The 12,914-nt window shown below is 46.6% G+C and overlaps 1 long non-coding RNA gene across 1 annotated transcript; it reads left to right on the top strand.

Annotated features, from left to right (window-relative positions):
- The first annotated feature begins 5,500 nt into the window (after positions 1-5,500).
- Positions 5,501-12,444, top strand: LOC128120652 (uncharacterized). The gene is made up of 2 exons (XR_008221922.1): positions 5,501-7,131; positions 11,952-12,444. It is a non-coding gene; the product is annotated as an uncharacterized LOC128120652 (long non-coding RNA).
- Positions 12,445-12,914: the final 470 nt, after the last annotated feature.

Raw genomic sequence — 12,914 nt, 5'->3', positions numbered from 1 at the left:
CCAGCCTGGGAGCATCTGTGACTCTCTAAGCCTGGCCCGGGCCAGCCTCTCAGCTCAGAGCTCCTACCTCTGTAGTATGCTGATCCCTGCGGGCTTCCTAGAGCCCGGAAGAAAGTGAGACGGTGTTGACCATAGGCAAAGGCTGAGGATATCCCCAACAGATCAGCGTGTGACCTCTACACCGTACCTCCAGGTTCTTATCTCCATCAGAGAAAGAATTCAGAGGAGACGGAGGAAGGAATGTTATTAGGCAAAGGAGTGTGGTCCTCTCAAGAAAGACTCACACTGTGGGATTTTTGCATACACACACACACACACACACACACACACACACACACACCTTACTGGAAGGTAGGATTATTCATAAACAAAGAAGGGAGGAGGTCCTCACAGGACGGGCATTGAGACATTGTTGGGTGGGACTACACTCTAATCAGTACCGCTTAGTTATGCACATCCCTGGCTCCTAGCCTCAGTTTTCCCTCCATTTAAACCTCAAGTTCAAGTCAGAACCCAAAGACGGACTTGGGGGAGGGGGTGTCCACTGGACACTTTGAGGTATCGCTCGTCCCAGTGTGGGAGCACTGAGTAACTATCCACTCATTCTTCTCTGTCACTGCCTGGCTCTTTAATCGGCATATTGGGGTGCATGGCTGAGCCTCACTTGCTGCGGCTGGTGGAGCCGGTATGGAAAAGGTGTTCTTTTTACTTACACGCACATCTGCTCTAAAGAGCAATGACAGGCCGTGTTAGTTCCCGCCAGCCTGCCTCAGCCTCGGAGGCAGTTCCAGCACCACCAGCCTCCAGGTGCCTTTCCACTGTCAGCTTGTTCCACTCTTGCCTGTTCTCTCTGTCCGTCTGTCTGTCTGCCTCTCTCATGTCCCCATTCCCTTTCATCCTTTCACGCTCTCCCTCCCCCTCCCCCGTCCCCCAATAAACCTCTTGCACTGATTCTGTTGTGCGTGGTGTGTTCTCTTAGGGGCACACCTCGGCAGGGCCTGCTGGAGGTACCCCCTCACTGCTTTTTACCCTTTCAGGCCGTTCCTGTGGGTCTCTCCAACCCTGAGTCATCATACCGCCGGACGTCTTGAAGACAGTGGTGCTTGGTTTCTTGCAGACTTCCAATGAGTGCTTTGGGAAACGCTCAATAATGGTGCATTTGACTCTAGGAAGATTCACAAGCTAATGGATTGACTGATGTCTGTCAGCACTGGCTTTCATGAATGACAGGGTGTTGGGTTCTTTTGTCCTTGACCCCAAGAGGCTGCTGTTCAGTGAAGAGAAATCATGCAGTGGACAACTACAGTGTGATCTCAGGAGCTCCGTGCAGGGGAGCTAGTATTGAACTAGGAATCTTTAGAGAATAAAAAATCATTTTTAAAAGAGCCATGGAGCCAGCAAGGGTGGTGGCTCAGTGCTCAGGAGGCAGAGGCCACCTTGGTCTATATGGCAAGTTCCAGATGGCTCAGAGCTACACAGTAAGACCCTGTCTCAGAAACAAAACAACAAACAAGCAAGCAAGCAAAACAACCCATGGCACTTCACATACTGTTTTCAGATTTCCCCAGGCCCTGATCTCTGATGTTTCTGCACCACCAGCAAAGAGTGAAGGGTTCTGGCAGGTCCGAGACCAGCAAGCATGGCGCTGGCCGGCCTTGCCCTTCCCCCTTCCCTCTCCCTTGTAAACCACAGAGTGCATCCCTAAAGCTAGCCACAAAGAGCCGGGCGGTGGTGGCGCACGCCTTTAATCCCAGCACTCGGGAGGCAGAGGCAGGTGGATCTCTGTGAGTTCGAGGCCAGCCTGGGCTACCAAGTGAGTCCCAGGAAAGGCGCAAAGCTACACAGAGAAACCCTGTCCCAAAAAACAAACAACAACAACAACAACAAAAAGCTAGCTACAGAGATCTACTCTTTTCTTTGCACACTTTCTTATGCCAGACTCACTCCTAATGCTCATCACCAAGGTCCAGCTGATCACTGAAGTCCAGCAATCAAAGGCCCTCTTTGGCTGCCCTGGTTAACATGCGCAATCCAAGCACACCACCACATCCTAGCCCATCCTAACACAGACCTTCCCTGTTTTCCTCTTGAAAAACTGACACCCCGCAAGATCATTCGCTGCTGTTTTCTGCCCCAGTCAGAAAGCAGTCACTTTACTTTTCTTCCCTGCTTGATACAGTATCTCTCTGTGAAAATAGGTGTTTGGGTGTGGTTGGTGCCTAGTCCAGGGTCCGGGAGGGAACACCCCTACCCCATACCCACTGTGTGCCGGTCCCTTCTAAGAGTGACAGGGCCACACTTCTACGGGAGAAATAAAGTGTAGAAACAGTCACACAGTTTGTGGTGGCAGAACCAAACCAGGAAGACCAGAACCCGAGACTCCTGCGTTTGTCTCTGTGATTTGCTGAGATCACATCATTTTATTCCAGGGTCAGCAGACAACAGCTGGGACCCTCCACCCAGCACTTTAATTGACTCTGTTGGTTTGCAGAGCTCAGTTTGGTACTGAGGATCAGACTAACAGAGGTTTTTTGTTTTGTTTTGTTTTTCTTTTTCTTAATCAGTCCAAACATACTCTTGGTCTCCAGCAGTTGCAAGTGGAATGTGAAAACAGACGGCAATGGGCATGTACTGTGAAACACCACAATAGGCAGGCGTGCCCTGAGTCTGAGTGCCTGCACCTTACATTATCTCTGGGGTTCATTGCCCTGAGCAGGACACTAGTCCCAGCCTATCTGTGGTAGCTAACTAGCCGCATCTGCATTTCCCATAGGGCTTCCTCGGTGGTGATCGGTAATGTTCGTGGGAGACCACACTCGGTATTCCTTCTGTTTGTGTCTTCCTAATTAAACTGCAAATGGTGATTGCTTCTTCCTCTTGACGTGGAAAGCTTAGATTTTATCGCCGAGTCCCTGGGCTCCTGTTTTATCCAAACGAGTTTTTTTTTTTTTAAACCCTGACCCTAAGTAGCCGGGCAGACTGGACGACAGAGATAACTTTTAGATAATTATCTCATTTCCTAATTGACAATAACTGTCACGGTGGGATGACCTAGCACGCTCTGATATGTATCACGAAAGTGACAAAGTTTATACATGGCAGTGGAACCAGCCAGCATGAGATGGCTCCTTCCCTTGCATGGCGGCCACCAGTTTCTCATTTCTTAGTCTTTAAAATGAGAAGACTCTACCTGGCCTGTATATGCTTAAAGAGAAATTACAGCAATTGATTTAACACTATGGGGCGGGGCATAACAATTATGAGATACAATTTGGCTGTCCAAGGTAGCATGCTAATAATATCACTGTTTATAAAATAATAATAATAGGGCTGGAGAGATGGCTCAGCCGTTAAAGGCTAGGCTCACAACCAAAATATAAAATAATAATAATAATAATGTCACTGTTTACTGCCCAGCCGTCTCCTAACACACTGTTAAGGATGAGACTGATAGAACGTAAGACTTAAAACTGGAAAGGACCCGGAGGACGCCCCAGCTCAAGCTTATTTTGTGGAGGAGTAAACAAAGTGTACGTAGCAATCCGAGTTTCAGATACCAATTTTAAAGGTGTTACCACTAAACCAAGAGTGACGGCTACAGTCCTGAGACCCCAGCGCTCTGGAGACTGAGGCAGAAGGATTTCAAGTTGGAAGCCGGGATCACAGAGTGAGACGCACCTCAACCAAACAAGGCTATTTCCACAATGAACCCTTGGAGGGAATTAGATTCCGTAAGGAATTCTATATCTTCCCAGGAAAGCTCTTTGTTCTTTTTGCTAAAACAAAGTCAGTGTCTGTGGAAACACCAAAATCTCTACCTGGCATGCACGGAAGCTAAGCTCTGGTCTTCTGGGAGCTTCCAGAAAAGCTAAGCTCTGGTCTTCTGGGAGCTTCCAGAAAGGCATTCTGTTTCCTAGCAAAAAGAATGCACATTATTCCCCATTTGCTGAGCCTAAAACTCTGAAATGGCATCAGACAGCAATAGCTATGATGTGACAATTTCATAAATTGACTATGAAATTGTCCCTCACAAGCTCATGTGTTGAAATGCTTGAATACCAGCTATGTGCTGTTTGGAAGGTTGTGAATTATTATATTTTTTTTGATTATGTATACAGTGTTCTGCCTGCATGTATGCCTGCAGGCCAGAAGAGGGCACCAGATCTCATTACAGATGGTTGTGAGCCACCATGTGGTTGCTGGGAATTGAACTTAGAACCTCTGGAAGAGCAGCCAGTGCTCTTAACCTCTGAGCCATCTCTTCAGGCCCCGTGAATTATTTCTAACTTCATTTTTTTCAGTATTTCATACATGAGTACTGTATTTACATCATTTTGACCTCCTTCTAACATTTTCCATGTCCCTTCTCCCCCACTGCCTATCATGACCCCTTCTTTATTACTGACACACACACACACACACACACACACACACACACACACACACACACACATCTATATAGACAAATATGTGTTCCTCATATGTACATGTGTTTAGGGCTGATCACTTGGGACTGGATAACCCATCAGGGGCTCGTCCCTGGAGAAGACTGATTCTCCCTCTCTCGGTAGCCATTGATTCTCCACAGCTCTTCATCCAGAGGTGGAGCTTGTGAAATTTCCCCCATCCATACTGGCACATCAACTGGTGTTATGTTGTGTAGGTCTTGTTTAAGCAACCATATTTAAAATTTTTTATTTCGCTCTCGTGTGTAAAAGTGGTTTACCTGTATATGTGTATGTGCACCACACACATGTATGGTACTCAAGAAACCAGAGAGGGCATCAGGCCTCCCGGAACTGGAATTTGGATGGTTACAAGTCACAATGTGGTAGTAGGAACTGAACTCAGATCCTCTGCAGGAGCAACAAGTGCTCTTAACCACCGGGCCATCACTCTAGTCCCTAGATAACCATAATTTTTAAGAGGAGGGACCTGGCTAGAGGGACTAGGTAAAACCTGGCATGCAGGCCCATCCTTCCTGTCTGTTGCCTGTCCACCGTGAAGCCAGCCGCCTCTGCCACACGCTCCTGTCACGGTGGTGGTCTATCTCACCAGGGACCCAGAAGTCAACAGGGACGAGAGCTGTGAGCCAAGTTATCATTGGTCACAGAGTCTGAGGAACACAGGCTGTGCGGGAAATGTCAACAGGATCACAGACAATGGCCTGACATCCTCTAGGTGGCCATCTCCTCTGCCCCCACGCTGTGAGATGCAGACCTTCTGCTTCCCAGCCCAGTCAGTGCATTGCCAGCGGAAGTCAAAGGCACCCAAGCTTGCTGGACATATTTCCTCCCACCTGGACACTGTGCCGCCCTCTCTCCCACCCTTCTTGCCCCCCCCCCCCCCCCCCCCCCCCCCGCCCCATCGGATGAGATTTTAGGTCCTCCTCCCAGGAACGCATGCGGGCAGCTTGCACTGCCCACCCCGCCCCCGCCCCCACTATCGCGCCCATCAATCAGCCTTGCTTCTTTCTCCAGCCGGATTATGTAACCTAATATCCGCATACTGAGCTCCGAGCACTGCAGGATACGGCTGACTGCCTTTGGAGACCCGGCCTCGGAAGAACATTAAGGTCAATGAAGCCATTAGAGTGGGTGGGTCCTAACCCCTGGTGTCTAGACACCTTCTAAGAAGAGAAGGTAGAGACACAGACACAGAACTCTACCAACCAAGGAGAGAGGACGGAAAAGAAACCCCTTACCCACACCCTCAAAGTAAGAGGAACTATGATGCGATAGCACCCCGTGTAAGGACCCGGTGTAAGGTAGTTTCTCGTGGCAGCATAAGCAGCCACTGTGTACCGCTTTCTTCATTCGGCTACCTTACGTGAATGCAATGGCTGTCCAGGGAGAGAGGGGGAGACCATGTCTGTCTGTACTGGGCTCAGCCACATCTGCCGTGTTACAGGCCAATGAAGCTTATAGACCTACAGCCCACTGCAAACAAGAACCACGAGTCCCAAGTTGCATAACCAGAAGGAAGTGAATTCTGCCAAAAACTGAAAACCCTGGAGGAGCTCCAAGCTCCATCTGAGAGCCAGCCTGGCTGATGGCCATGTTACAGCCTGTGGGACAGGTCCAGCGAAGCCATGCCACAACGCCACAGCTGTGGAAACAGAAGATAACGGAGGGGAGGTGTTTGAGACCACAAAGCGTGTGGTCACAGGCTACATAGCAAGAGGGCGAAGGCATACCTGCTGATGGATTTTCTATATCCTAGCACCGGAGAAGGAAGGGAGGCAGCTGACGTTCATATGACTCCAAGCCAGGAATGCTCATTGAAACCCAGCAGTCACACTGGACCAGAGAAAAGAGAGAGAAGTTAGAATATGTGGAACTCTCTGCCACCCTCCAACAATTTTTCTCCCCAGGTTTGATGAAGTGAAACCATGGCATAATTTGAGAAACGCCAGCAAGCTGGCCAAAAATTGGCTTCCCCCTCTGTCCTAGCTGTCAACGTGACACAATCTACAGTCAACTGGGCAGGGGGACCTCAGGTGAGGAACTGTCCAAATCAGATCGGCCTGTGGCTATGTCCATGAAGTCTGGATGGTTGACTGAAGCGAGAGGGCCCAGCCCTCTGTGGGTGGTACCTCCCTAGGCGGGTGAATAAAGGATGCTTTAGAAAAATAGCTGAGCCTGAGCCCGAGACCGGGTTAGAGCATGAGCTAGCAACCAATATTCCTCCGTAGTTTATTTGAGCTCCTGCCTGGCTTCCCAGGCAGGACTTCACTTATTGGCGGATTGTGACCTGGAAGTATAGGCCAAATAGACCCTTTCCTTCCCAAGTTGCTTTTGGTCAGTGTTTTATCACAGCAACAGAAAAGCAAGCCAGTACACCTTGCTCTCCTGAGATCTCAGACATCCATGTGCAGGAGGCATCTCTATGCAATAAGAAGTGTCTGGGCTCCTTCTTTTAAAACGCCTCTGTCTGAGCCCCACCCACGAGCCTGTGGTCAAGTCTGCATTCTTATCAAGGACCCGTGTATCCAGGAATGAGCCATAGAAAAACATCACCCCAAATGCATTCCATGAAGTAAGACGTCAGACACCGAAAGACAAACACTGCCCGTTCTCACCCACGAGTGGCAGCTAAAACCTCCAACCCGCCATTACAGAGAGAAGAATGGTGAGTACCAAGGGGTAGGAGCAGGCATCAGGGAGGGGCAGGGATGGAGAGAGGGTGGTTAACAGGCATGGGGGTACCGTTGCGTAGAAAGAACGTTCAACACTCAGGCGCACAGCAGACGCTATAGTTGTCATCCGTTACTGAATACTTCAAAACAGAAAACAGGATTTGTTTTTATGTTCCCATGCTGTGTTGCTGCTGTGAGGACCAGCCCTCAGCAGCTCAGGAATTGAGGGGGAGTCACGGAATTGGCAGACTAATCACTCAATTGACTTTTCTATCTAAGGGAGTAGAATTTAATTCTCTGGGGCTGGTGAAAAAGGGAAACACACACACACACACACACACACACACACACACACACACACACCTTTAGGGTCTTTCTATCTCTCTCATCTCTTTATTTCTTTTCTTACCTCTATCCAGATGGATCCTTTCTGTGTATTCTTAATTTTTCCTCACAGCTTATATACCCCAGCAAAATCTTTCAAGCAGTATAAAAATCACAATGTGATTACATTCTGTTTTTAAGTCAATGATTATAAGTAAAAAAAAAAAAAAAAAAAAAAAAAAAGCATGTTTTCCAGATCCCTTACATGATTAAACATTTTATGTATTACAGGTGAAAAACAAATTATCTCCAAGAACCCACATACATTCATGCCCAAGCAACTTGTTATAGATTAACAGAGTGTAAGCAAGCAAGATACTTTTCTCAGTCAGATCTTTTACTGGCTGGATGCATTTTGCAGTTACAAGGAATGGACCCATCACTTTATTATTTATCTTAAAACGCAATCTTATAAAAAAAATCTTAAAAGAATCACAAATCTAAACTTTTATGTATGAAAAACAACCAGTCAGCTCTATTTTAATACTCAGGGTGCATACCCACTCATCAACAGTTTTTTTGTATCAGGAAGCTGAGGGTAGAAAAGGGTACAAGGAATTATTCATCACCTTTGATCACCAACCCATCCTAGCAAGAATGTACACCAGCCAGCAACAGCCATTGTTCCTGTTCCCTGACCTCAATGAGTCCCTTATTCAACTACTGAAAATGTGCCTTTCTAAACTTTAAATTGTTCCTCAAGATTTTCTACCTCAAAGCCATTAACAAAATTATCGTAACCTAACCTTCCTAACAATTCTACATGTCTAAATTCTTTCAAACGTTGACTCATTCATCTGCTCCAGCAGCAATGCTTGGGAAAAATCAATTACCACTATTCTAAGTACTAGGAACATTGGCCACTGAGGAGCTAGACACCCCTGAGAGTTTTCATACAACCCATAGATTATGAGGGATGTGGTGACCACAAAGGCAATAATCAGAGCTATGCTCAATAACAGCATGAGGTCCTCAGGACTCATAGTCGTCAGGGCTTTGCCTCTCCAAGGCTCTCGCAGGCGACACTGTAGCCAGACTAGAGGATGATCCCACCCAAGCCTAACTTACTGAACCTGTGCGTTCATTGGGGTCACTTAAAAGATGATGAATAAGGAGTTCCTTACAAGAGTGTCAAAGGCACCCCCTCCACCAGAAAGCCCATCCCAGCTAGTGTGACTGCTCACCAAAGCTACATCCCAGGAGCTCCCAGAATGACCTGCAGAATTGACGTCTGCTTCCACCAGCTTTGGTTACTATTTACATAACCTTGGGTAGGGGGCCTTGTAATCTTGTAAGTTTCAGGAACTTCCCAAGCCTTGTAAATTTCATTTGCTTTTCTGAGTCTGGAGTCGCCCCCCTCCTGACTGCATGTTTGAATTAGGAGGCTATTGATACACAACATCCCAATATAAAGACAAGATGTCAAAGGTGGTGGGGATGCCATCACCTTCATACGATCATTCCTCTCTGTATATATCTACTAAATGTCATATTGTGCCCCATAATACGGACAGTTATGTACCAATTATTTTTCAAACACCGCTTTGAACCTATTCTAGATATAATTGGAATTATGCAATCAAGTTCTTACGTTTTTTTTTAATTTATATATTTTAATCTCTGCAGTAGAAAGAGACCTTCCCCCCTGAGGCCAGCCCAGGTCCCCAGCCCTGTCCTGCGGCCATCTCTGTCTCCATGCTCTCTGCGGCAGGCTGTTGCCAGCTCCCAGGTTGATGTGCAGCCTGTTTACCTTGTCCCAATGCAGGCACCATAGACAAGCAGCCTCACCCTGAGCTGCACCCAGCTAACGCCTGCCGGTACCAGGCTCCCAGGCACAGGTCCATCCCTTCGGCTCCATGTCTTGGTTAGGGTTTCTATTGCTCTGATGAAACACCATGACCAAAAACAACTTGGGGAAGAAAGGGTTGATTTCAGTTTATAGTTCATCATAAAGGAACGTCAGGACAGGACCTCAAGGCAGGATCCTGGAGGCAGGAACTAAAGCAGAGGCCACAGAGGAACACTGCTTACTAGCTTGATCTCACATGGCTTGCTTTTTAATATAACCCTGGACCAGGGATGACAGCCACCTAAAGTGGGTTTGACCCACTCACATCAATCACTATCCAAGAAAACCCTGCCACAAGCTTGTTACTGGCCAATCCCATGAAAGTATTTTCTCAATAGAAAGTTTCTTCTTTCCAGATGACCCCAGCCTGTGTTAACCAAAAAAAAAAAAAAAAAAAAAAAAACCAAACAAACAAAAAGAAAAACCCAGCACATTCCATAAGCAAAACCTCTGTGGCAGAGGCTGCAGATGTCCTGACTCTGGGGACCTAACAGGGGAGGTGACCTGGAGAAGCTCTGTAAGTCTCAGTTTACCTCTGACAGCTCTGCCCTCCCCCGGCAAGATAGGGGTATGGAAGACTGCCAAGAATGCCAACGTGTTGAGGATTCCTGGCTCCCCCAGGTGTCACTTGATTATCACACCTTGGCCTTCCCTGCCATGACTGTCTCCCAGGTGTCCGTCAGTGTTCCCCTCTGCTCCGTCCACCACTACACATACACACACTCCTCCCTCAGCACGCTTAAGCCCCTCGTGACGATTGTTTCAGACCTACCTGCCTAGTTCGTACTGATCCATCTCTGCAGCTCACTAATTTACATCTTGATGAGTCTTTGGCTATTATACTCATCTCTCGTGGCATAGCAAAATAAATGTTTGACATACTAAAAATGACATCTTTAGGGGTAAAATACAGAAACCATTGATTCGTGCATTGGATAGGAATTGATTTCTCAGATTATGAGACCACACCACAGAGAACAGGCTTTCTTCAGTGATTTAAGGGAGGGGGACACTTAGCATTTTATTTTTGAAAGAGTCCTTTCCAGTTGAAGTTGCCAGTCTAACCACAGATTATATACGACATGTATAATTCCTTTTTATCACTGTCAAGTCTATTAAAGAAAAAAAGTACTGGTCAGGGCTAGAGATATGGCTCAGTGGTTAAGAGCACTACTGGCTGTTCCGGCAGAGGACGGACGGGGTTCAGTCCCCAGCACCCACATGGCAGCTCACCACCATCTGTAACTCCAGGTCTAAGGGATGCCCTCTTCTGGCCTTGGCTGGCATTGCATGGATGTGGTGCGCGGACATACATTAAGAAACCTTCACATATAATTTAAAAAATAAAATAAAAAACTTTAAAATTCCTAATCATCTTATTGTTTGCATCTTTTAAGTTCCCATCTCCATTTCATGTACCTTCCTAAAAACGGCGCAAGGAAGAGGTTAACTGGCAACCGGAACTGAGTCCTCACTCAGCCGGGTCCCACGGCTACTGAAGGGCACGCCTACATCCCCGACTCTCTCCTAGCTCGCTGGGCTGCCGTTCTTGTTCATCTATTCTTGAGTTCCCAGAAACATCCCTGACATAGTCCCATTCAGCCTTACTTCGTTGCAACGCAGGAATAAACAACTATTTGTAGGCAAATTGGCATACTTCACTTCCGAGGTAAAATTATTTCCATTCATTTAAAAAACATAGCATTTGTGAATAAGTCATCCCTTTATGTGGCATTGTTTTGCTCTGACCTATTTCCTCCCCTCTGAGCCTCCTCAACCCGCCAGACCCAGGTTCTCTGGAATGCAGTGAGTCACAGGAATACAGACACTGAAACATCTATCCTCAGGTCTGGCCCTGGATTGCTCTAGAACCACGGAACTTATTCATCAGTGGGGTTTTTTAAACATCCTCTCCCCAAGGATCTAAAAACATTGCTGTCCGTGCAGTCATCACTAGTGGAGCTTATGTCTGCTTACTTTCTTCCTGGCAGACAGCAGCATGATGACATGGCCTTTATCTAATGCCTCGTGTAGTACCAGGCACACAATAGCACTCAACACGTGCAACAAATCTATTGGAGGATGAATTGAGCAACTCTGGCCCTGCCAATCCAAGCATAAGTGCGGAGAGCCAAGGAGCGGGGACCTGCTGCTGAGTCAACTAGGTACCCCCAGGTGGTGCCCTGGTTTCTGCTGGCTGCCCTTGTGAACGTCCAGGCAATGGCTTTGCCAACCTCACAACTGCCTTGTCTGCCTATCCCCCTTCACCTCAAACTAGGCTTCAAAGAAATGAGAGACCAGAGAGTAGGCAAGCATCCCCAAGGAGGTCACCACCAACACTAAATGGCTCACATCGGACTCTCAGTGTGCTCGGAGCTGAAAATCCTTACAGTGGTATGAATGTTCATGGATACTTACAGAGAAAAATCTATAATTCAAGTATTTAAGTCAATATTTAAATATGAATTTCTAGACAGTTAAAATCAATAGTTATGATATAAACTATTAGGTGTTCATTTTCACTGAGTATTCCCAAACACTGCCTTTCTGTTGTCATAGTTCATTGTCTTATAATACCAGGTTCTAGTTCATCACTGAGAAGTCAAAGCAGGAACTGAAGCAGAGAGTCTCATCACTTCTACAGTCAAGAGCAGAAAGAAAGAAATCCACGCATGCCTGCTCCTGTTTCTGCCTGCAAGCATCTGGCTTTCTCCTGTCCTGTAGAGTTCAGGACCCCCTGCCTAGAGCATGGTGCTGCCCACAGTGGGCTGAGTCTTCCTGCATCAATTAACAATCAAGACAATCCCCCAAAGTCAGGCCTACAGACTAACCTGATGTAGGCATTCCTGCAATTGGGACTCCCTTCTCAGGGGGTTCTACCTTGTGTCAAGTTGGAGGTTAAAACTAACCAACACAATGCACTTACCATGTTAATGGTTACATAGTGTTTCATTACACAGACATAATAATTTTTATTGATCTATATTCATTGTGTATAGTGATAGACTTAATGAACGTGTTTTCATTCAAATATATCATGTTCCTTAATAAATAAATACATCATGTTCCACCACTACATTCTCCTATCTTATTCTTAATTTTAGCAGAAAGATTTTGTATAACACTGGCTATAATTTTCTTGTATGTGGTTCTTTTTGTTGTTGTCTTTTGTTTTTGTCGAGACAGGGTTTCTTTGTGTAGCTTTGGAGCCTGTCCTGGAACTCGCTCTGTAGTCCAGTCTGGCCTCGAACTCACAGAGATCCGCCTGCCTCCCGAGTGCTGGGATTAAAGGCACGTGCCACCAACACCAGGCTATGTGGTTCTTATTATATTGAGGTATGCTCTTTCTATTCCTAGCTTCTTGGGAGTTTTTATGATGAAGTGATGTTGGGCTTTGCATGATGATATTTGTCTGCATCTATTGCTATGATTATGTGATAGTCTATTTGTGTGATGTGTTATAGCTACTGATTTGTGTGTATTGAACCATCCTTGCCTCCCAGAATTAAGCCAACTTGATCATAGTAAATGATCCTTTTGATG

The sequence above is a fragment of the Peromyscus californicus genome, unplaced genomic scaffold (genome assembly GCF_007827085.1).
Source record: "Peromyscus californicus insignis strain IS unplaced genomic scaffold, ASM782708v3 Scaffold_2__1_contigs__length_46816999, whole genome shotgun sequence".
Taxonomy (NCBI): Eukaryota; Metazoa; Chordata; class Mammalia; order Rodentia; family Cricetidae; genus Peromyscus; species Peromyscus californicus.
This window is presented reverse-complemented; position numbering and strand designations above follow the sequence as displayed.